The sequence below is a fragment of the Coregonus lavaretus genome (assembly GCF_964263955.1).
Source record: "Coregonus lavaretus genome assembly, contig: HAP1_SCAFFOLD_1078, whole genome shotgun sequence".
Taxonomy (NCBI): domain Eukaryota; kingdom Metazoa; phylum Chordata; class Actinopteri; order Salmoniformes; family Salmonidae; genus Coregonus; species Coregonus lavaretus.
In genome coordinates, this window is record NW_028166972.1 from 24,292 (window position 1) to 49,535 (window position 25,244).

A 25,244-nucleotide genomic window follows, 5' to 3' on the forward strand; every position below is an offset into this window, starting at 1 on the left:
TTTCCTAATTTAAAAGTGTGTTTGTTCTCCTCTCCTCACTCAGGGCATCCTGGAGAATGCCATCAAGATCACCAACGAGCCTCCCACTGGCATGCATGCCAACCTTCATGCTGCTCTGGACAACTTCGACCAGGTACAGGAATGTGTGTATTAATGTCTGTCTGTCCACTGGTGTTAGGGATGGGCAATTGAAATTATTGTTCAAAATAATCTCATCAAATGTTTGATTCACACTTTATAATAATGTCCAGTAATAGATCATTTCTAAGGCTATTATAAACAGTTCTCACTATTTACTAATTGCTGTTTCTACATTTGCAAATGTTAGTAAGCTATACATAGTTATTTATACATTTTCAAATGAATTATTGGATAATTTATTAGATGTTTAATATAGACCCTTATAAAACATTTACTAATCATTAGTAAAGTACAGTGGTGTAAAGTAACTAAGTAAAAATACTTTGAAGTACTACTTTGAGGTATCTGTACTTTACTTGAGTTTTTATATTTTTTACAACTTTTACTTCATCTTGACTACATTCTGAAATAAAATATGTGCTCGTTACATTTCTAATGCTCAGGCAGGACAGCAAAACGGTCAAATTCATGTACTTATTAAGAAAAATGCATCCCTACTGCCTCTGATCTGGTTTGTAAAATATTGTTGAACTGTGTCCCTGGATTCCCATAAATAAATAAAAATAAAGGCAATTAGCATAATATAAGGAATTTGATATATAGCCTTTGCTTTCACTTTTGATACTTAAGTACATTTAAAACCAGATACTTTTAGACTTTTACTGAAGTAGTATTTTACTGGGTGACTTTCACTTTTACTTGAGTCATTTTCTTTACTTTTACTCAAGTTTTACTGAATTGGGTACTTTTTCCACCACTGGTAAAGTATTATCTCCACCAAGATCTCAAAATGACATGGAAAATATCAATTGTAAAATAATAAGGACACAACACTGGATGTTTAAGAGAATATAATAGCATTTTATTCCAAAACAGTCACACTGTTCGTTCAAGTTCATCAGAACCAATGGTCCTCAAACGAACCCCTGTCCCCCAGAACTGTCCAGTCCTGTGCTTGCTGTGGGGGAACATGGGTGTTCACTTCACAGTCTAAAGCGGCAGGGTTGCAGCTTGTCTGTTCAACCATAATCTGAGCACTAGCCCACTCACACAAGGGTGCCTCCTTCCCTCCCGTGGTAGAAAGTGCACATCTCACACAGTCAGAACAGTAGGCTGGTAGGCTGCAGCCTGTGTGATGTGAGCACTAGCACAGTCACTCGTGTGCCTCCAATCCTCCCGTGGTAGGCAGTGCACACGTCAGACAGTCAGCTGGTACAGTAGATAGTAAGCTACAGCCTCAGTCCTCTACACATTCATACCTACCGATTTGTGTTCTCTTTCAAGCCAAATTAACCCTCATATTAACCCTTAAAATCTATAAATCATATTTTCCCATCAAAGCTCACCCTCTACCCATTCACTGAACCAATCCTCTTCCCTCCCATTTTGAAATGTCAGGCTATAGTAGGCCCCTCCCCTCCCCTGGCCCCTCTACCCTAGGTCCCTCACTGAGTGCTGTACACACCGCTGAGCAGGCGGCTCTTCTTCTCCTCCTTCTGGCTCTCGTTCTTCAGGTCAGCAAACATCTGGGAGAAGAAATTAGGGTCTGTGTTCATCTGGAGCATCTTACCACTCATCAGCTTGGTGATGGACATGCAGCGGATCCAGAAGGTCTGCCTGCAGGTCTCCACCAGGAAGGGTCTCAGGGGGTAGGAGATCTGGTTGCCCACGTAGGAGCAGGTCGTGTAGAGGCAGGTAAGCAGCACGGCATGCAGCTCATGCAAGGTGGCCACCTCGGAGGAGACCGCCTCGCGGCACAGCATGTAGAGGAAGACCACCATGGCCGGGTTAATGCAGCTCTGGTTCTGATAGCAGTTGTCCAGCAGATAACGGTCAACCACCCGCAGCCACAGCGCCGGGTCCATGAAAGACATGTCCTGGATCAGGTAGCAGCGCCGGCACAGGAACTCACCCAGGCAGCGCAGCAGCTCGCCGGTTGTAGCGTGGACCATCACCAGCCTCTTGGGCGTGTCGAGGTCCTGGGCGATAACCGTCTGGGGCGTGTCGGGGGCCGTGTTGGAGTTGGTCAAGGGGGCCTTCTCGACCGACGAGGCGGCGTTGTTGGAGCTGTTGGCAATGGCTGGAGTGCTCTGGTACTGGGTGGACAGCTTGTCACAGGATTGAGACTTCTCCAGGGTGAAGGTGGACAAGTTGGAGGAGGACTGGGACTTCTCCAGGTTCTCGTTACTCAGATGGGCGATGTTGTTTTGGTTGATGTTCTCGTGGGCCTGCACCTTCTTGGAGCCCTTCTTCTTCACAATCCGCCTCCATGGCGAGTAGCGCTTCAGGGTCTTGTCTTTGCCGCTCTTACGGGTCTGGATTTAAAGAAGTGGCCCACCGTGTCCGGCCCATCTTTGAAGTGGACTGCCTTCTCGCGGAGTGAGATAGACATTGCAGATCCCATGGTCAATAGTGCCTGTGGAAAAGAAAATGCTTCAATATTAGCAAAATGAAATGCATGGCATCAGTTCAGTAGGCCTACCTAGCTCAGCTCTGGGTGTCTCCCAGATGGCAACCTATTCCCTATGTAGTGCACTGCTTTTTACCAAGGCCTATAGGAGTCTGGTCAAAGTAGTTCAATATATAGGAAATAGGGTTCCATGTGGGACATAATCTAAATCAAAGAGTATTAAGCATAGACATTAGGGTTATGTGTTCATAAACATGAGCAATATAATATTTCAAAGCAAAACAAAAATATTACTCACTGATTTCAAGTTGATATGTGAAAAATTGTAAAGATAATTCAATATTAGGGCTAGGTACCTGTGAGAGGAGGGGATAGGGCTAGGTACCTGTGAGAGGAGGGGAAAGGCGTGGGAGTGCGTGTGCTGTAGGCGGTTCTGGCGCTGGTGCACATGCTGGGTCCTCCACTACAGCTGAATCTGACGCTGCGGCCAAGAGAGGTCACCTCTCCTGCCTCATTACTTCCTGATCCAGAAGAGCTTGGCGAATCAGAGAGCTCTATCTGCATGGTGAGGTCAAGGGCGGGAACAACCACAGTGGATGTAGACTCCATCACCCATGCTACAATATCCATGCACTTGGCACTAAACTCATGTCTGCTCATCTGCAATGTTAAAAGACCATACAGAGTTAGTTTGTTAAAGGGGCTGCACTGATATAAAACGGGACATAAAATGGACATTACCTCTATGATTTTAGATTACGTTATGGATGGACATTACCTCTATGATTTTAGATTACGTTATGGATGGACATTACCTCTATTATCTTAGATTACGTTATGGATGGACATTACCTCTATTATCTTAGACTAAGTTATGGATGGACCTCTATGGAACTAGGCCACACCCAGACATCCCTGATTGGTTATTTGGTCCGTTGAGTCCTTTGTATTGGCCCGAGACTATGGGAGACTCTCAATCTCCTCGCCTCCTTCTCAAAACCCATTGGATGAGAAGGTCAGAAGGGCGGGACCTCTGGCTTTCTCATCCAATGGGTTTTGAGAAGAGAGGACACGAGGAGTATGCAATTGAGATAGGGAACATATCTAGGGGATGCATGGGGAAGCCAAAGAGAAACTTACTCGTCCTTCATGTCCTGCACAAAGGTGTGTAGGTCTGGGTAGCTTCTCTTTCCCCTGCTGAGGGTGAGGCTGGTCTGGGAAGTTTCATCCTTGTGGGTCACGGTAGTGAAGGTCACCACTGCAGCCTGATGGCGACAACAGAAAGCAGAGTTAGGCTGTAATTCAATTTTGCGTCATTAAAACACAAAATATCTCAATGAAATGTCATACATGTAATAGAAAAATACATCAAATACATCAACTTGTCCGAGAGAGATTTACAAGGTTACAAAAACGTCACGCCAGGGTAAGCCTACACGAAATACAGCCCTTATTTTATGTGTTTCTAAAATCGCCTATGGGGAAAATGAATGGTGGAAAAACGATTGGAACCATTTCCCTGTTTGACCGCTAGATTTTATGGGTATTATCACACAACCACTGTGGGACTCTATAGAGGGGTTGGTTGTTAAGCAACAAAACTGGCATGCAACTATGGGGCAAAATAGACAGGGTTTGACTTAGACTGTTGACAACATGTAAACTATATTTAGTCTCTAAATGTTTAATGCAAACATAAATACATTTGAACAATGAACTCGTATCAAATACATTGTTACAGTTGTTGTTGGTTAGCTAGGTAGCGAATTATAGTCATTGCATAGACATGATATCAGTCAAAACACCTCAAAACAAGACATGGTATCAATAACACCATACAACGAGCTGAAACATGCCACAGAGCTACGATTCCCCACATGGCAGCTTGTTGTTAGCTGAGGTTCAGAATCATAACAAGATACACGACTTCCGGCCATCGATGCGCGAGCATCATTTTCGTCAGCCAACCCTTCTATGGCTCCTGGTCAAAAGTAGTACACTAGCCTACATAGGGAATAGGGTGCCATTTTGGACGAATTTATGAAGGTGCTGTCATAACCTTTGACCCCCATTTGACCCTACTGTACCTTTAGCCAACTCTCATGACTCCCCGGCCATATACTTTCTAGTTTGATATTACAGCATGAATAGCACATTATTTCATTTGTTAAACAATATTTAATCCACAGTAATTAATATAATTGAAGATTTAAAAATAAATAACATGTCTACCTTGAACTCTTTATTCTCCATCTCCTTGCAAAATCAGCACATTTCCTTGCCAAAATGAACGCGCATCCAGAGCGAAAACTAACGCAATCCTCCAGCACTAGGGAGGATTAGACTGAACTGCTCCAGCGGTTTTTGATCAGTTTCAACGTTTATCAGTGATGACGTAACAATGACCTGTACAGATTGGACGCACTTTCGATCTCGTGCTGATGCAACAATCTGTGTTGTTGAAAGCTCACGTATGGAAATCCTGCGAGCTGTAAACAAATTTAGGCTATTGTTGCCCTTAAAACTGTAATGTTGAGGACGCCATGAAAAATAAAATACATAACCCACACCGTTAGGCCAAGGTACATGCAATATTATAATAATATATATCTCACTGGTCATTCCCAAAGCCAACACCTCCTTTGGCCGCCATTCCTTCCAGTTCTCTGCTGCCAATGACTGGAACGAATTGCAAAAATCTCTGAAGCTGGAGACTCTTATCTCCCTCAATAACTTTAAGCATCAGTTGTCAGAGCACCTTACCGATCACTGCACCTGTACACAGCCCATCTGAAATTAGCCCACCCAACTACCTCATCCCTATATTGTTATTTATTTTGCTCTTTTGGACCCCAGTATCTCTATTTGCACATAATCTCTTGCACATCTAGCATTCCAGTGTTAATACGATTGTAATTATTTTGCACCATAGCCTATTTATTGCCTTACCTCCATAACTTGCTACATTTGCACACACTGTATATATATTTTCTGTTGTATTTTTGACTTTATGTTTTTTACCCCATATGTAACTGTGTTGTTTTTATTGCACTGCTTTGCTTTATCTTGGCCAGGTCGCAGTTGTAAATGAGAACCTGTTCTCAGCTGGCTTACCTGGTTAAATAAAGGTGAAATAAAAATAAATAAATAAAAAATATTAATCACTTTGCCAATAGACTTCTTGTTCCTTGTTGTATGTAGCCTTTCTTTTGGGATTAGCACCACTGTCACCTAGAAATTGATACTGCGGTTGTCACATAAAACAGATAACCCATAGTTCATTATTAAATAACACAACTCATTTCTTTATTTTATTACTCATAAAATATACAGCAATCTTCAGATACTGAAAGAATTCATGGGAGTTTCGAATTCAGTCACTATTTCATATGTACATGTTAGTTTCATCCTTTTAAAGAAAAAAAAGGACACGAAAAAACCTGTGAACCTCCTGATCCTGATTTGACGAACATGTGTATTGTACATATTTCCAGTTAAAATGATTTTCAAAAAGAGACAGAAACGGGGGTTTGAACAAGCAATCACATAAAAGGATTGAGTGGTTTCATTTTTTTGAAGAAGTTAAAGCAAGCAAAACCTGTCAAAATAAATTGATTATAAGACCAAGACAAATAATATATATATATATATATTTTTTTCAACAGAAGAGAATCTAAATGCTGCTGTCCTACCATTGGTTTACAGTGTTTCTCCTCTCCAAGGGAGGCATGTTTTCTGCCTCGGAATAGTATCAGTGCTTTTCACAAACGTTGTAGTACTTAGTGTGCATCATTGTTTTCGCTCATACAGCTGCCTCTACTCTCCTAACCTCCCCCCAGTAACTAAAGAAGACACAAAATGATGACATAAATATCACAAGAAAGTAAATTATTCATTCATGTATTCTTTCTAAAATATTTTCTAGAGGGCAAAGGACAGGTAGGTTTAAAAACACAAATGTAAATAGTCCTGTCATACAAATGCAAAACTGTACGTCCTAAATGGCACCCTATTCTTTATAGAGTACACTACTTTTGACCAGAACCCTATGGGCCCTGGTCTTAAGTAGTGTACTATAAAGGGGATAGGGTGCCATTGGGGATGGAAATTCTTTGAAATTACTCATGAGAGCAAATACTACGATTTTTTGGTTCCCACAGAGGGTCAGGAGCTTAAGACATGAATGATTTTATTAAAATGTTTGTTCATAAAAAATAAATGATTTCCCCTCCTCCCACATGGATTACAGACAAGAGGCTAGGTGCGTTCTGACTGTCTTAGTGTGCGGATAAACATGACCATCACTCTCATAAAACTTAAATGAAACATCACTCCTTATGTTTTTTCTCAGCCCAAAACGCTCAATCCCATTTCTACTGTCAAAACAGGTTTTGAAAAGGCTTCTTCCACATCTTTTGGTCCATGTCTGTTTTTCACTCAGTGAAGTGCTACTATCCCCTTGGACTACAGGTTATTGCCGTCATAAGGTGTCCGTCTGTCTGTTGGCTGGACAGTTTCTACCGTTTAGGACCTTTGTGGGTAAAGGTAAAGGTGGGGTATAGCAGCAGCAGTTCCTCTGAAGTCCAGTATCTGCTGGAAGGACACCTGGTGGTACGAGAGGATGAGTGTGGCCAGCCAGCCTGTTGTGCCTACCCCTCTCCCTCCCTCCCTCCATTTCTCTCTCTCCATCTGCGGGACTCTTAAGGCTCCTGTGCGGACTGTCTCGGCTCGTGCCCTCCCAAAGCTGGCTGTGGTGATTTAAGAAACGGTGTGTATGTGTGTATTTGTTTGTGGCCTCTGCCCCACTTCACTGTCCATCCGCCTGCCCTTGGCTCCCCTCCTGGGCAGCGACCACCACCCCCCTCAGTATGTCTCTGAGTCTGAGTCGTTGAGTTCCTCATCCTTGTAGAAGCCTCCATCGTGTTCGCGGTGGCCGATGTTGTTGAAGCTGCAGTAGGAGCTGTGCTCGCTGCGCAGCACGGGCAGGCTGTCGAAGGTCACACTCTTGGAGGGGCTGGTGGTGTAGTGGTTAATGGCACTGAAGGACAGGCTGGGCGCCGGGTTGCAGGGGGACACGGGCATCATGGTGGCCAGGATCAGCGCCAGGGAGTCCGCCACGTCTTTGTTGGGGGCGCAGGCCAAGGCTGGCGTGTAAGCTGAGGGGTTCAAACAGAACAGCAGAGGGTCACTTCAGGAGCATCACAGTTTACTATAACACTTTTGGTGAAAAACATGATACAAAGTTAAGACAACAACCAAGCAGTGGACTAGAGAGAAACATTTGTGGACACATTGAGAAGAGAAGTACAGAAGAAAACGGTGTTAGCGTTATGGATCTTACCATTCTTATCGACTGCGAGCACGCTAGCACCCTTCACTAGTAGCTCCTGAACCACCACCGTCAGACCATTTCTGGCTGCAACGTGTAACGGCCTGAGGAGAAAGTACCGTCAGATTAGCCAGCAGCAAATGAGGATACCTCCCAAATGCCAGACTATTCCCTATATAGTGCACTTCTTCTAATACTTCTGGCCCAATTAATACAGCTGAACCATACGTACGTCTGTAAGGCTGCGTTAGTCGAGTTGATGAGGTTCCTGTCTGTAATCTTCTCCAATATCAACAAGGCACTGGTTTCATGCCCCTTTAAAAACCAGAGTCAAACATGTCAGACCAAAATTTTAACCAGAGAGCCAACTGTTCAGATGAACGTCATCTTCATGTGGGGATGCTCACCTTACTGCAGGCCAGATGAAGAGCAGTGTTCATGACTGCATCCTGCAGGGTGAGCTCTGCTTTGGCACTGCTCACCAACAGCTCTGACACAGACAGAGAAACATAAAGAAACTCAATTAGGAAATGAAGCGACTTATTAAAATGTAAAACAGACATGTTGAACTTAAGCCGGCTGGGCGAGGCAAAGCGGAGGAGAGGGGGCTGCGTACCGACAGCGTTGGTTTGTCCGTTCTCAGCAGCCATCATGAGGGAGGTCTTCCCGGAGGCATCGGGGGAGTTGACCTGGGCGTTGTGGCCTAGCAGCAGCTGAAGACACTCCACGTGGTCCGTGAAAGCCGCCGCATGCAGGGGGGTCCTGGAGAGAGAGGAAACTTATTTCACCGACATCATGTAGGACTGTTATAAACAAGTTTGTTCAATTAACCCTGTTTATACCATAGAAATATAAAATCACTAATAGATGTATTAAAAGTAATCTACAATCCCTCATCCAACCCCAGAGGTCATTTTATTCCCCAGACAACATTATTCTCCAGAAGAAAAGGACTGTGTCATGTGCTGTAGTTACCGGTTCTTGGTGTCAGTGGCGTTGCCAATGGCCGGCCCCAGAGTGTCAATCAGCATCTCTGCAGCCCCCTCGTTGTCATTGATCACAGCTCAGTGGAGGGGGCTGAACGAGTTGCCCTCGGTCTTGTGGAAAACCTCCTGTTCCAGCAGCACCTCTACACACGTGTCATGGCCTAGTGGAAGATTGATTCATACAGGAAAAGGATGACGTCGCTGCAGACCACAACAATACTCTCAGAGAAAGCTACACATCTGACAATGGTGAAGTCACAAAAGATGTTTTAGCTACAACATATGCTATGTCAATACCTGACAAAGTCCTGTTTCAGTGTAAGGTCCTCCACTGAGAGTCATAACCCCTAATTCTGTTGTAGTCTTGTTCATTCCCCCACATGGCTCCGTCCACACCAATCGAATGCTTTTCAAGCCACAAGAGGGAGTGAATGAGTGTACACTTCATGGAGGAGAGAACAGAGCTACAGTCCAGTTAGTCAGTACGTACCGTTGTATGGCCTGCCTAATTCAGGGACATGTTTACGGTGCTGAAGAGAGAAAATCAGAAAAGATCTAGTGTTCCGTTAGTCCAGTACGTACTGTTGTAGCAGGCCCAGTGTAGTGGCGTGTAGCCCTGGTTGTCTGTGATGACGGGGAGGGTCTCCACTGACTGGGCGGCGTGTAGGAGTCCCCCCAGCACCCCGATGTGTCCGGATGCCGCCGCCAGGTGGACAGGGGTCCGCCCCTTACAGTCCCGAACCAGGAAGCTGGCGCTGTGCTGCAGCAGGGCCTCCACACACTCCTCATGACCCGTCACCGCCTGGGAGGAAGGGCGGGGAGACAAGAATGGATTTGAAATAACTAATAATCAATGATATAATAATGAATCATCAATTATTACAAATGATGTCTGGAGGCAGGTCCCCCTACAGGGATGAATACACCACTACCCATGGACAACTACTTTTCTGAAGATAATATGTATATTTGAGCCTCCCCGTCTCTTTCTGTGTGTGAGCGTATACAGCCAGCTCTCCTCCTCACCCCTCTGTGTAGCGCTGTTCTGCCCCACTTGTCTTTGGCTTCTACGCTGGCTCCCTTGTTGAGCAGTGAGTACACACAGTCTGTGTGTCCGCTCAGCACTGACAGCATCAGAGGGGTTCTGATACACAAGACAACAAGGTCATATTACAAACTGGTAATAACCAGGTTGAGTCCCAAATGGCAACCTATTCCCTATATGGTACACTAATTTTGACCTGAGCCCATAGGGTTCTGGTTTAAAGTAGTGCACCAAGTAGGGCATAGGGTGCCATTTGGGACGTAGAACTAGTGTCAAAATCTCTTTATTTCAGGAATTGTATCCAAAACCCAATTGACTTACTGTCCATTCCCGTCTTGAACGTCCACTGCACTCTGGAGGTCAGCATTTCCAATCAGCAAACGCAAACACTCCGAATCACCGTTGGTAGCTAGAGGAGGATAAACAGAGAGGATATAAGAATGTGAGATGATTGACCGTTGGTAGCTAGAGGAGGCTAAACAGAGAGGATATGAGCTGATTGCTGGACGACTATTACCTTCACATGAACAGACAGATTTCTAGAACAGTGGTATTGGTAGATGACATCCTCAGGATGTTAACACAGCAGATAATAAAACATTTTGGGGCTGAGGCCCTCGAAGCCTGTCACCTGCTAGCTGTGTACCTGGCTCTGGATAGAAGTTCCCCTGTGCACTGATCTAGGATCAGCTTACCCTCCCCAGATCCTCAGCAATAATGACAAAAAATGACCTTAGATCAGTGTGTAGTGGGCATTTTCACACTATGCTATATAATATCCCTAGAGTGGACATTGGCATCCTAGCAACATGACCAAACAAATGTCCATCTTGGTAAGGAAAACTTTTGAATTACAGAATCTCTAGGTCTTACGTGATATCCTATGCGTACCTGCAGCGTGGATGGGGGTCCTCTTCAGGGTGAAGTCTTTAACCAGGATGGAGGCTCCCTGGTTGATGAGGACGTCAACACACTCCACATGGCCTTTAAAGGCAGCCAGGTCCAGAGGGGTGCGCCCCTGGCTGTTCCTCACGTCTAGATCCAGCAGAGACTGAACCAGGACCTCCATAGCATGGTGGTGGCCGTGGTACGCCTGAATGGAAACAAACACACAGTCTGAAGCAAAGTCCAGTGGTATGCCTGAACAGATATACACTCCTAATATAATCAATGTCCTATAGTAGACCAGTGGTATGCCTGAACAGAAATACACTCCTAATATAATCAATGTCCTATAGTAGACCAGTGGTATGCCTGAACAGAAATACACTCCTAATATAATCAATGTCCTATAGTAGACCAGTGGTATGCCTGAACAGATATACACTCCTAATATAATCAATGTCCTATAGTAGACCAGTGGTATGCCTGAACAGAAATACACTCTTAATATAATCAATGTCCTATAGTAGACCAGTGGTATGCCTGAACAGAAACAGTCCTAGACCCCTAAAGTAGACCAGTGTCTCTCAAATCGGGTGCCCATTTTTTCTCCCGCCCAGCATCAACATCGAAGGTCCCTGCCAAGCGTGAGATTTAGAAACACTCTACTTCTCCTCTGTTGGAGGTTGATTAACTCAAATGGCAAAATAAGGAAATCATCCTCATCATCACCGTGTCAAAATATGCATGTATTTTACACTAATCAGGAACAGATAGGAACATGGTGTGTGAGTGTCTGGACAATCAACTTTTAGTGGAAAAACAACACCATGCCTGCATCCCAGATAGCACCCTATTTCCCATGTAGTGCAGTACTTTTGATCTGGGCCCATAAGGCTCTGGTCAAAAGTAGTGCACTAAATAGGGAATAGGGTGCCATTTGTCATGTGGCGAGACCCCTACAGGAGCAGGTAGGCTTTACTCACAGCTAAGTGTAGGGGGCTGATGGGAGCTCTGACATCAGAGTCGTTCAGGATGTCTGTCCCTGAGGTTTCCATTAGCTGGGGAAAGACAAGGATGGGCCAGTTTAGACTTGTAACATATTTACTTTGAAGGTTAGTCTAGTAGCATGTTTCATGTTGTAAATCTCAGTGACCAGCCCCTGCAGACATACTGGGGTGTTGCATTCGTATCTTAAACAAGCTAGTGTGAGGAAAAGTAACCAACTGGTACTTACCACATCTAAAGGTGTTTCACTTGCAATCTGGAAAAAGAACATCAAGAGTGACGATGCGGCCACGACAAACATGCAACCACACCTTAAAACCTACTGAATATCAACGTCTGTCCCAAATGGCACCCTATTCCCTATATAGTGCATTACGTTTGACCAGAGCCCTATGGGCCCTACAGCCATTTGGGACGCAGACAAAATGGTCTGTGAATGCAGGGCGTCTAGTCCCCTGTGGTTCTGACTCACCAGCTCCAGACAGAGGCGGTGTCCGTACGCAGACGCGTAATGGACTGCGTTGTAGCCCTGATTGTCCCTGATCCCTGGGTTAGCGTCGTTTCGCAGCAAATATTCCAGACACCTAGAGGTCAGAGGTCAAGAGTTCACTAATCATTATACCAACATCAAGACAGACAGATAAGCAAGCAGAGACACTTTCCCAAAGGAGACGTGGCCAAGCTTTCACACTGCAGATTTAACACTAGTATGTATTCAAACACGACCAACAACATACTCTAGACTACAGTGAAATGTGAAAGGTCATGGCACCACAACATACTCTCCAGACTACAGTGAAATGTGAAAGGTCATGGCACCACAACATACTCTCCAGACTACAGTGAAATGTGAAAGGTCATGGCACCACAACATACTCTCCAGACTACAGTGAAATGTGAAAGGTCATGGCACCACAACATACTCTCCAGACTACAGTGAAATGTGAAAGGTCATGGCACCACAACATACTCTCCAGACTACAGTGAAATGTGAAAGGTCATGGCACCACAACACACACAACAGTAAGAGAGGTGTGAGACGTACTTTCCGTCTGTGTCGGAGGCAGCAGCGTAGTGGAGCGGGGTGCAACCCCTTTTATCCAGATCGTTCACACTGGCCCCAGACCCCACCAAGGCAAACAGACACTGGTAGTTACAATTGGCTGCCGCATAATGCAGAGGACTCCTAGAAGAACGCACAGAAACCATTCAACATCAACAACAGAAACAGCTTATTGGAGCTGTAAAACATTTACATTTTACGTCATTTAGCAGACACTCTTATCCAGTGCGACTTACAGGAGCAATTAGGGTTAAGTGCCTTTCTGCAGGGCACATAGATTTTTCACCTAGTCGGCTAGGGGATTCGAACCAGCAACCTTTCGGTTACTGACCCAACGCTCTTAACCGCTAGGCTACCTGCCGCCCAATCTTTCCCATAATAATTCCTATATGCCCCTATACTATATTCCCCATTATCATAAAGATCACATATGAAAGTTATTTGATGCCACAGACAGACCTTCCGAAGCTGTCCTTTCTGTTGAAGTCTGCCCCTGTGTTGAGCAGCAGATTCAGACAGTCCAGGTTCCTGGTAACAAGATATCAAGTTCAGAAAGGCTCTCGTACATCTGAGCTATCAGGTGGATGGTAACAAGATATCAAGTTCAGAAAGGCTCTCGTACATCTGAGCTATCAGGTGGATGGTAACAAGATATCAAGTTCAGAAAGGCTATCGTACATCTGAGCTATCAGGTGGATGGTAACAAGATATCAAGTTCAGAAAGGCCCTTTCACATCTGAGCTATCAGGTGGATGGTAACAAGATATCAAGTTCAGAAAGGCTCTCGTACATCTGAGCTATCAGGTGGATGGTAACAAGATATCAAGCTCAGAAAGGCTCTCGTACATCTGAGCTATCAGGTGGATGGTAACAAGATATCAAGTTCAGAAAGGCTCTCGTACATCTGAGCTATCAGGTGGATGGTAACAAGATATCAAGTTCAGAAAGGCTCTCGTACATCTGAGCTATCAGGTGGATGGTAACAAGATATCAAGTTCAGAAAGGCTCTCGTACATCTGAGCTATCAGGTGGATGGTAACAAGATATCAAGTTCAGAAAGGCTCTCGTTCATCTGAGCTATCAGGTGGACGGTAACAAGATATCAAGTTCAGAAAGGCTCTCGTTCATCTGAGCTATCAGGTGGATGGTAAAAAGATATCAAGTTCAGAAAGGCTCTCGTACATCTGAGCTATCAGGTGGATGGTAACAAGATATCAAGTTCAGAAAGGCTCTCGTACATCTGAGCTATCAGGTGGATGGTAACAAGATATCAAGTTCAGAAAGGCTCTCGTTCATCTGAGCTATCAGGTGGATGGTAAAAAGATATCAAGTTCAGAAAGGCTCTCGTTCATCTGAGCTATCAGGTGGATGGTAACAAGATATCAAGTTCAGAAAGGCTCTCGTACATCTGAGCTATCAGGTGGATGGTAACAAGATATCAAGGTCAGAAAGGCTCTCGTTCATCTGAGCTATCAGGTGGATGGTAACAATGAGAACCTGAAAGAAAAGAGAAACCCGTACACTGCTCTTGCTAGTATCACTGTTTTTATAATGCTACTAAAAGCAATAATAAAAAGTGATACTAGCATGAGCAGTTTGCAGGCTTCTCTTTCAAGAAGATATAAAGACAATTTAGACCAGAGCTCAAGTCAATACCACCATGGCATGGAACCACATTATACAGAAATGATACCGCACTAATGATCTAAACGATTTTTTTATACTGCTAAACAATGTGAAATGTAAGAGTGTGAATATGTGTTTGTTCTTTCTGGTGGCTTTCTAGTTCATGAACTAAATATTCCTTGGTGTAAAGCCTGGACCAGTCCACTCACCCAACAGCTGCTGCAGCATGTAAACAGGTCCTTCCAAAGTCGTCAGGGGTGTCTATATCAAAGCCTGATGAGAGGAGCTTCCGACAGCAGTCAGAGAACCCACTGAGAGCAGCCAGGTGGAGGGGGAACATCCCATGGACGCCTCGCCTGCAACACATTTTTACATTTTAGACTTTAAGCAGACACTCTTATCCAGAGCGACTTACAGTTGATTCAGCTAAGATTGGAAACAGCACCACATCACAGTCCTCATTAAACCCCACAGCAGATCAACACATCAGCATGCTGCAATGCCCTGTCTATCAACCCCCCACACACCACAATGTGTTGAGCATAGTCTCCAAGCGGGAATTCGGTCAATGACAGAATTGCAGATGCATGTTGCATTATTGCTGGAAACTGTGTGTGTGTGTGTTCTCACTTGGCTGTGTCAGCTCCGTTCGTGATGAGTGTATTGATGAGTAACTCATGGCCGTAGCGAGCAGAGATGTGCAGGGGTGTGTTTCCATTATTTTCTTCACAGTCGATCTCAGCACCTACAGAACACACACACACACAGACACACACACACAGACACACACACACACAGACACACACACACACAGACACACACACACACAGACACACACACACACAGACACACACACACACAGACACACACACAGACACACACACACGTCAACCACTTGACCCTAGAGGCCTCATGAAGCTTCATGTTCAACCACATTGCAAGTAACATTGCTCTGTGCCAGTGAATCATGGTTTGAAGACAAAAGACAATGCTGAAGAGCCTACTGGTTCATATATATTCAGTTGAGAGCATTCACAGCGACTCACCATTCTGGATGATGGCTTGAGATCTGGAGAAGCGTCCGTGGATGGCCGTCATGTGGAGGGGGGTCTTTCCATCTTTACTCTGCAGATAGAAAGACAAAGATGGTTCACACGGCAGTCTGTGCTGCTGACCACAGGCAAAATCAAACACGTATTGGAGGAGCGCTTGATTGCATTTAGTTTGCATTGTTAGGCCTATTCCATTGGTATTTGAATGTAGACCAGGGCCAAATACTAAGCCATGTGCTGCGTCAGTGTGTGCGTCCCAAATGGCACCCTATTCTCTTCATAGTGAACTACTTTTTGAACCAAAGTAGTGTACTTATAAAGGGAACAGGGTGCCATTTGGGACACAGCCAGTGTCACCACGGCTCCTTGCTCTATGGGCCCCTGGTCAAAAGTAGTGCACTACATAGGGAATAGGGTGTTATTTAGTTCAGACACAGTGTTGGTCATCCGGTCTCCTCACCTTGATGTTGACGAGGGCCCCGTTGCCCACCAGCAGCTCCAGGCAGAGCGCCCCATGGCGCAAGGCGGCCGTGAAGTGGAGTGGGGCGAAACCCTTCTCGTTCACCTGGTTCACGTTGGCGCCGCACTCGATCAGCTCATTCACCACCACGTCCTGCCCGTTGTAGCATGCCACGTGGAGGGGGGTGTTACCGTAACCATTGGGCTCATTTATCTGGAGGGAGCAAGGGAGGGAAAAGAGTGGAGAGAGAGAGGGGGGGGGGGGGGAACAAAACAATACATTCCTGATCAGGTCACTTGGTTCTGAAAACCCCCTGGCCCAAAACACTGGCTCCAACCTCCATCTCTTCATTACTTGAAAGGAAATCATTCGCCAACCCACTAGAGCTCTGTATTTTCATTGAGTTGTAATTGAACAGTGACTACACATTTGAATGCGTGTTGACTCACATCCACTCCAAGGTCCAGGAGGTACTTGACCACACTGATCATTCCACTGGAGGCTGCAGAGTGGAGAGGGGTGTAGGCCTTCTTGTCTTTACAGGACACCTCTGATCCATGAGAGGCCAGCAGTTTCACCACCTCAATGTGCCCTATGGTAGAGAGAGAGGGGGAGGGATAAATAGAGAGAGAGAGAGAGAGAGAGAGAGAGAGAGAGAGAGAGAGAGAGAGAGAGGGAGGGATAAATATAGAGAGAGAGAGAGAGAGAGAGAGAGAGAGAGAGAGAGAGAGAAGGGGAGGGAGATAGTAAGGGGGTTAAGAGAGAAACAGAGATACAAACACAGAGAGATAGGCAGAGAGAGGGAGAGATAGATTAGTTTACAGTGGTACACAGCACCATAAGCAACACCTACATCATGTTAGTACAACTGAAAACATCTAATCAACCTACTTAGTACATGATTCTGACATAATAACACACTAGACGTGGCTCATACAGCTGAGCTGTGAGACTAACACACAGTCCATTCATTCATTCATTCATTGGTATAAAGGACATTAGTCAGAATGTAAATGATGTGGTAAACTCATCACCCATGTAAGCAGCCCAGTGGATTGCTCGGCGATCCTTCTTGTCAAAGGCATTAATGTTGGCTCCTCTGGAGAGAAGCAGCCTCACCATCTAACAGGGAGAGGAGAGAGAAACAAAACACAGGTTGAGGAAAACTAAACAGCAAAATCCGCTAAATCTGGCTTCAAAGCCTTCCCTTTAAAATTATATATTTTGTATTCACAATGAATGAAAGATAACATGTAAAGACATGGTACATTTCTCCCCTTTTAGTCCCCCTTTGACCTCCCCCTCCCCCCAGAATGCCTCCAAACACATTTAAAAAGAAAGGGAAAGTAATTGACTTACATGTCAGAAAACAAAATAAAAGTATACAACAACGTTACTTCAAGCAAAAATGTAATAGCCTAACAATTTCAGGTGATTAAGTGATTTTATAGGCCTATATAGCAGTAATCTCAAGGTGGGGCCAAGAGTACTAATCTGGAGGAAGTGTTTGGAGCTGTTCAAAATAGGATATCATCGGGTCCCAGGAGGAATAAAATGAGTTGGTTGACCCTCGAATGGTAACTTCATTTTTTCTCATTTTAGGAACAGCTTCAGATCTTCGAGCCAAAGAGAGGCTAAGGGAGGATTGATAGATTTCCAATCCAATAAAATCCTTCTGCGGGCTAACAGGGAGGCAAAGGCAATGGCATCTAGCTGTCTATTGGTCAGAGAAGGATTGTTGTTTGGTACTCCAAAAATAGCAATTTCTGCACTAGGCTGCAACTTTATATCAAATGCTTCAGAAAGGGTTTTAAATAGTGGACAAATAATCTGCCAGACGGGGACAGGACCAGAACATGTGGGTCAAGTCCGCCAAGGAGCTTTTACACCTGTCACATGTACCATCAATATTTGGGTAGAATTTGGACAATCTGGCCTTACTGAAATGGATACGGTAAAGTACCTTAAACTGTATAAGGCTGAGCCGGGCACAAGAGGAGCTTCCATTTACCCTCAGTAAGGCATTTCACACTCAGATCGGATTTTATTCAAAGCCTCCTCTGAACAAACTCAAGCATACAACTAGGGCTGTGATGGTCATGGAACTTCAGGTGTCGGTGATTGGCGTGTCTTATGTACGTGGTCATCGACAAAACTGACAGCTGACAGGGGGGCGGGACGGACATTAGCAAAGGAAAACATTAGCGCGTTTAGGCCAGTCTTGCTCTCAAGTTTGGGGAAGCTAATTTTCTCCATGAAGAATATATCAAGCATTCCATGCATCATCACATTTGCAAACTTATTAAAAAAAAAAAAAAAATTCACCTTTATTTAACCAGGTAAGCCAGTTGAGAACAAGTTCTCATTTACAACTGCGACCTGGCCAAGATAAAGCAAAGCAGTGCGATAAAAATAACACAGAGTTACATTTGGGGTAAAAAAACATAAAGTCAAAAATACAACAGAAAATATATATACAGTGTGTGCAAATGTAGCAAGTTATGGAGGTAAGGCAATAAATAGGCTATAGTGCAAAATAATTACAATAGTATTAACACTGGAATGCTAGATGTGCAAGAGATTATGTGCAAATAGAGATACCGGGGTGCAAAAGAGCAAAATAAATAACAATATAGGGATGAGGTAGTTGGGTGGCCTAATTTCAGATGGGCTGTGTACAGGTGCAGTGATCGGTAAGGTGCTCTGACAACTGATGCTTAAAGTTAGTGAGGGAGATAAGAGTCTCCAGCTTCAGAGATTTTTGCAATTCGTTCCAGTCATTGGCAGCAGAGAACTGGAAGGAATGGCGGCCAAAGGAGGTGTTGGCTTTGGGAATGACCAGTGAGATATACCTGCTGGAGCGCAGACTACGGGTGGGTGCTGCTATGGTGACCAATGAGCTAAGATAAGGCGGGGATTTGCCTAGCAGTGATTTATAGATGGCCTGGAGCCAGTGGGTTTGACGACGAACATGTAGTGAGGACCAGCCAACAAGAGCGTACAGGTCACAGTGGTGGGTAGTGTATGGGGCTTTGGAGACAAAACGGATGGCACTGTGATAGACTACATCCAGTTTGCTGAGTAGAGTGTTGGAGGCTATTTTGTAAATGACATCGCCGAAGTCAAGGATCGGTAGGATAGTCAGTTTTACGAGGGCATGTTTGGCAGCATGAGTGAAGGAGGCTTTGTTTGCGAAATAGGAAGCCGATTCTAGATTTAACTTTGGATTGGAGATTCTTTATGTGAGTCTGGAAGGAGAGTTTACAGTCTAACCAGACACCTAGGTATTTGTAGTTGTCCACATACTCTAGGTCAGACCCGTCGAGAGTGGTGATTCTAGTCGGGAGGGCGGGTGCCAGCAGCGTTCGATTGAAAAGCATACATTTAGTTTTACTAGTGTTTAAGAGCAGTTGGAGGCTACTGAAGGAGTGTTGTATGGCATTGAAGCTCGTTTGGAGGTTTGTTAACACAGTGTCCAATGAAGGGCCAGATGTATACAAAATGGTGTCGTCTGCGTAGAGGTGGATCTGAGAGTCACCAGCAGCAAGAGCGACATCATTGATATACACGGAGAAAAGTGTCGGCCCAAGAATTGAACCCTGTGGCACCCCCATAGAGACTGCCATAGGTCCAGACAACAGGCCCTCCGATTTGACACACTGAACTCTATCTGAGAAGTAGTTGGTGAACCAGGCGAGGCAGTCATTTGAGAAACCAAGGCTATTTAGTCTGCCAATAAGAATGCGGTGGTTGACAGAGTCGAAAGCCTTGGCCAGGTCGATGAAGACGGCTGCACAGTACTGTCTATTATCAATCGCGGTTATAATATCGTTATCCTATGTTGATTTATGACAAGTTCATTGACTAGGGCCCTATAAAATAAGCGTTGCGGACCGAATCACGGAATCCAGACATTAAACCGAAATTCAACAATATTCAAACATTTATTGAACTTAGTAAGAAATCAACTAAATCTATTCAACTTGTTAGAAAACACATTCATTTGCCCAAGTCAATCATAAGACATGAACAAAATGCATCAGTGATTCGTATTTCCATGAACTTTCTGAAACGGCACAGGAATGCCCCTGTCTGTGTGCATGTGTGCGGTGCGCGCGTATGTCTACACTTTGTGTAGCCGTTAGCGATGATGCTAATGATAACCTTCTTCTGGTAGGGAAGGAATGGCTTTCCCCAAAACCTTCGCAAGTAAATGTTAACTACAAAGTAGCCTATGCCTGCCTGGCAGAATTATACCGTGATCATTTGCATCACTCCAGTGGCCATTTGTTCTACAGCAACACCGCTTAACCAAACAAAGGTCTCTTCCTGGTGCACGCTTGCATTTAAGGGTAACTACACCCCAAAATCTAAATGTCTTACATTTTTCCCAGACCTCACAAATGGTCACCTGATAGGGTTTAAACATTGTTGTGGACATAGAACATCCAATTGTGCTGTTTTGCTATTAAAAAGGTGTACTTTTGAGAGCGAAAACCTGCCAAAACAGGGACAAACGGTCAACGGGGAAATCTAAACGGAGAAAAGGGAACTTGGGAATTAACGGAATCAGGCAAAACATTGAAGGGATTTTATAGTGCCCTAATGGACTACAGACATTGACTGTCTCCTAGACTAAAAACTAAGATTGCATGTACTGCCTATATTTTGAGGGAAACGCACTGTCCATTATTTGATTTGATCAGGGCAGGGCAGGGCAGCACACAAACTGCATTTAGTCCAATAACAATCCATGATATTATTAGGGTGATAAATAAAAGGCAGTTGCTCCATGACACAAGAGCACGCTCTACTGGGACAAAAAGCTTACAGCACCTGGTATTCCCAGGCGGTCTCCCATCCAAGTACTAACCAGGCCCAACCCTGCTTAGCTTCCGAGATCGGACGAGATCGGGCGTATTCAGGCTGGTATGGCCGTAAGCGAGGGAACAACTCTTGGTACACTATATAAAGTAAATGTGTCACTCACTCTGAAAGGGACACAGAAACTTATCCACTTTGTGACACAAACTGAAGAAGCTCAACCCTTGCTTACATTTCCTATATATATATATATATATATATATGAGTCTTGTGTGGGGGGGGGGGGGGGGAAGAGGGCCTATCCTATGTTGATTTATGACAAGTTCATTGACTAGGAATCCTCATCTCATTCCCAGACCCAGTGTAACCCCTCTTCTCTAGGTAGACTTCCATTAACTCCTCCCACTCCAGGACAGAGTACTTATCTGAGCCATCACCCCTAAAAAGAGGTGGAGCACTAACATCTGACTTCACAACCAGATTCAGCTTGGACGCATCAATAAAGGTTGACCCACACTGCTCAGGCAGGGGAAACTGCTGGGGTTGGTGAGGGGGACGGGCAGGAGAAAGACTTGAAACCCCAGGCTGCAGTAAACTCGCTCTGATAGATTCTCCTATCTCTGAACCAATCTGCTTAATAAGGTCACTAAGCTGACTCGGAGGCGTCCCATTATCACCGAGTACTGTGGATGATGGTACATCAAAAGACAGAGGTGGGATACCCTGGTCAGGTGGAACAAACAGCCTACCCCTCCCAGTGCTTGCAAACTCAGGACTAGCAAACGCTCTACTCCCAGGAGCTGACTGTACAATTGGTGTAAATGGAAGGACACCCCTCCCTCTACCCACACTAAAATCCCCAGCATAACACGGGTGCATTTAGTGCATTCAAATACCCCCCCCAAAAAATGCAATAAACAAATTCATCCAAAACATACAAATAAGCACGAATACCTGTATCTAATGAATATGCTACATTCACTTTCACTGTTTACAGTATATATTCACTTACAGTAAGCCATCAACAAATTCACATGCGCAGGTCGTGCACCTCATCCACATGCACAGCTCCAGCGGTCGGCTTGAGCTGACAAGTCAGCAGGTCACGTAATTAGGACACTGCCACAACTGGAATTCTGATGGTTGGATAATTTTTATTCGACCTGCACACGAAGAGACAACACACAATATGTTAGCTCTTGGTGCAGCCACAGCTCTCGGGCACCTTGCTAGTTGAAGGTCAGGCAAAAGAGAACAGGTGCTGCATGCACACATTCAGTGCCTAACAACACACTATACAATACAAGTAAAATGATATACAACATAATTCTGACAAAATAAATGACATACCTGTACACGAAGAGACAACACACAATAGTTTAGCCCTTGGTGCAGCCACAGCTCTCGGGCACCTGCGTGAGCACATAGACACTCACTCAAACACTGCCCCAAATACTCCCGAGTTACAATAGGTACCCTAATTAGCGAGCTCGGTGAAAGTTGTTAACATACATCTTTATATTGTCCACATTGTAACAAAACCTGTAGTTGCGTAACAGCACTTTGTGTAACTTTACCACAGTTTTATATCGACAAATTACGGCGCCAAGGACAACATACCTTGCTAGTTGAAGGTCAGGCAAAAGAGAACAATAAGAGGGTACATAAATACAGATAACCCGCGATGGACCAAACCAAAATATACACAACTTTTACAATTAGGTGTATTAACAATATAGATACATAAAAATGTTTGTACACCAAAAAATAACATTAGCTATGGAGCTGTAATTAAATAAAGAAACCACATTGAATTACTATTATTATTAACTTTTTAACATCCCCTCTTGACCTGGCCTACTTGAACTGTCCTTGTGTGCAATTTGGTGCATAATCTAGGGGAACAACATCACACTACTACACATATAATTCAAGTCATACCTTTATTGTCATTCATGCTCTTATTTTTAACCGAGTAGTTTTGCAAAAGTGTAACCTGCGTCAATTCTAGGAAATATTGGAATAACGTGCTTAAGAGGACACCTGACACGCACAACAGGATAACACAACAACCAGATTTTCAATTGACAATCATTGATTTAAATGGATGTGGTCAATAGATTTGTATAGGCATATCTACTAATTTAATTTAACTTGTAAGCCAAGGTTTGATTAGTAGGTCTATGCAACTTGCACCTGGATAACCGCGTCATGAATCGGAACGGGCTCCAACGTCCTCATATACACATTATGACAAAATAAAGATCTTAATCTTTCACGAAATAAAGATATAGAAGAAAACAGGTTCTAGAAACTCAATTTCTCCATGGCAATAGAATGTAAACATGTATGTTGCGCCAAACATAACCAAATATCGCCTACAACTCAATTCTCAGCGCAGCAAATTGGACGATTCTACAGGCATTGATCATTCGCGACTTTAAGTCATTCCTGTTATCTCTAGAGCATCCCGTATATTTATAGCGCTGCATTTCGTCCCCCTCTGACCATGGATAGGATTGGGAGCATTCCTGAGTTCACTTATGGTCCCACTAAGGTAATTTTAGGAGATATTCCTTTTGGCATACTGTAAATGCATGTGCATAATGTACCTAATAAAGCATACTTATTTTAATTATCTTCAAAGGAATTCTGTAGAAGCAGCCTTTATTTTCAGACTCTGCAGGCCTGCTGGGAGGAAGCATATTACAATAAACAGGTAAGATTCATCCCACAAAAACAGTAACCACAGAAAGAAAGAGATAGATTTAATCCCAAAACAAGAGTTTTATTTCAAGACAGTTTAGAGAAGATGGTCATAAGAGTTCTTAATATCACTTGCAAATTGTGAGACATGAGCAGTTGTGAAATGTTACGAGAGGCCCTTCTGAAAGCACATTATATGGTCTTTAGTGGCACGGTCTCACACCTTACCTCATCTTGCAGAAGAAGCTCATGGTCCACTATCTGCTGCTCCAGAGTCGAGGCCAGGTCTCGCCCCATGTCACCATGGAGCACATGAGCGACTGGCTGGTGTCTCAGGGCAAAAAATCCCTTAGGGAGAGGTGAGTACCACGTCAGCTCTCACCTTCACTGCCATTCTCTGTCACCAGCAGCACTCCAGGAGGTGTGGGTAAAATAAACAACAGATAAATAGGAAGCCAGGAAAGTTGAAATGCTTTGTGTTTTATTTGAAGGGTGTGGAAGGAAACCCTGGAGGAGGGGAACGAACTCGCTCGGCTGGTAAGAGAATGAGAGTTAGAGACTTAGACTATCAGTCAGTGAGCTCTTTTCTAGCCTTTCAACAACTAGTTAGTACAGCAGAATATATCTGTTGTGAAATTACACTAATGGGACTTCCTGTTTCCTACGGCAGACCTGGGAAGTAAACACCTGCCTAAAAATGATTGACATGGAGCACAAGGCTGTCTGCAAGCTCCGCCGCTCTATGCACCCCACCTCTCCAGCTGGCGCTGACATGTGAGTTCCATGTACTGCCCCGCATACGGCTTGCTCCATTCATCTACACATCTGGAGCTATGCAGAAAAAAACTAGGGCAGTGTTCTCTGTGTGAACATTGCACATTGTTTAGCTTTCTCTGCTGCTTTTTGTTGATTTCAGCGACCCCAAGGTCCACATCATCATGGAGAGAGCTGTGAGGAGCATTCAGGACAAGCTGTCCAATAAGCCCTGTAGCAACCTGCTCAGCCCATCCCAGGTGGTGGTGGAGCTGGTGCCCAGGATCCTCCTGGCCCTGTGGCTTCAGCCAGAGGAAGGCCATTCAGATCACCCCATCCTCCTAAGCGGGATGGCTGTGAGTATGGTGGTGGCCGTAGGGGAGAAGCTCTCCAGCATGTTGAAGGCCTCTTCTCCTCACACCCCTTTCTCCCGGGCTGCTACTTTTGACTCTGTGAGGTCGATCCTTGGGAGAATCAGCCAGTCCTTCTCCCTGGATGACCTCACAACCCCTTTTTTTATGAGCTCTGTCTGTGCCTTTGTGGCGGACGAGGTGAAAAGCTACTTCCAGCCTACTGCAGACACCCTGCCAGTTCCCCCTGTCCTAGTGGTGGCCGTCTCCGCCACACTACCAGCTGACATCCAAGCAGGTGAGTAGCACTCATAGAGAACACTCTGACATATGCCTTTTGTCATGACATCCTGGTGCCTTGTAGTAGTAAAGCCAATCAGGATTTTAATTGTCACCCCAAACACAGATGCAGACCAGGATTCTTCCCACCTGGAGGTTGTGGAAATCCCCCATAACACAGAGGCAGACCCAGCTTCTTCCCACCCATTGGTTGTGGACATCACCCCTAACACAGAGGCAGACCCGGCTTCTTCTCAGCTGGAGGTTGTGGACATCACCCCTAACAAAGAGGCACACCTGGCTTCTTCCCACCTGGAGCTTGTGGACATC

General features: G+C 44.7%; 2 pseudogenes across 2 annotated transcripts in view; both read right to left on the bottom strand.

Moving 5' to 3' along the window:
* Positions 1-1,012: 1,012 nt before the first annotated feature.
* LOC311114051 (cyclin-dependent kinase 5 activator 1-like) lies at positions 1,013-3,007 on the bottom strand (annotated as a pseudogene). The gene is made up of 2 exons: positions 2,937-3,007; positions 1,013-2,557 (listed from the first exon to the last, which is right to left on the bottom strand). The product of its transcript is annotated as a cyclin-dependent kinase 5 activator 1-like (transcript).
* Positions 3,008-7,123: 4,116 nt separating this feature from the next.
* Positions 7,124-25,244, bottom strand: part of LOC311114050 (serine/threonine-protein phosphatase 6 regulatory ankyrin repeat subunit A-like) — a 71,847-nt pseudogene continuing 53,726 nt past the window's right edge. The window contains exons 4-24 of the transcript in view: positions 17,037-17,124; positions 16,452-16,594; positions 16,003-16,215; positions 15,537-15,615; positions 15,121-15,235; positions 14,700-14,846; positions 13,324-13,392; positions 12,847-12,987; positions 12,274-12,385; positions 12,031-12,057; positions 11,780-11,854; positions 10,803-11,004; positions 10,233-10,320; positions 9,893-10,010; positions 9,449-9,668; positions 8,856-9,027; positions 8,497-8,642; positions 8,288-8,370; positions 8,113-8,195; positions 7,893-7,984; positions 7,124-7,707 (exon numbers count right to left, since the gene is read on the bottom strand). The product of the transcript in view is annotated as a serine/threonine-protein phosphatase 6 regulatory ankyrin repeat subunit A-like (transcript). The remainder of the gene's footprint in view (positions 7,708-7,892; positions 7,985-8,112; positions 8,196-8,287; positions 8,371-8,496; positions 8,643-8,855; positions 9,028-9,448; positions 9,669-9,892; positions 10,011-10,232; positions 10,321-10,802; positions 11,005-11,779; positions 11,855-12,030; positions 12,058-12,273; positions 12,386-12,846; positions 12,988-13,323; positions 13,393-14,699; positions 14,847-15,120; positions 15,236-15,536; positions 15,616-16,002; positions 16,216-16,451; positions 16,595-17,036; positions 17,125-25,244) is intronic.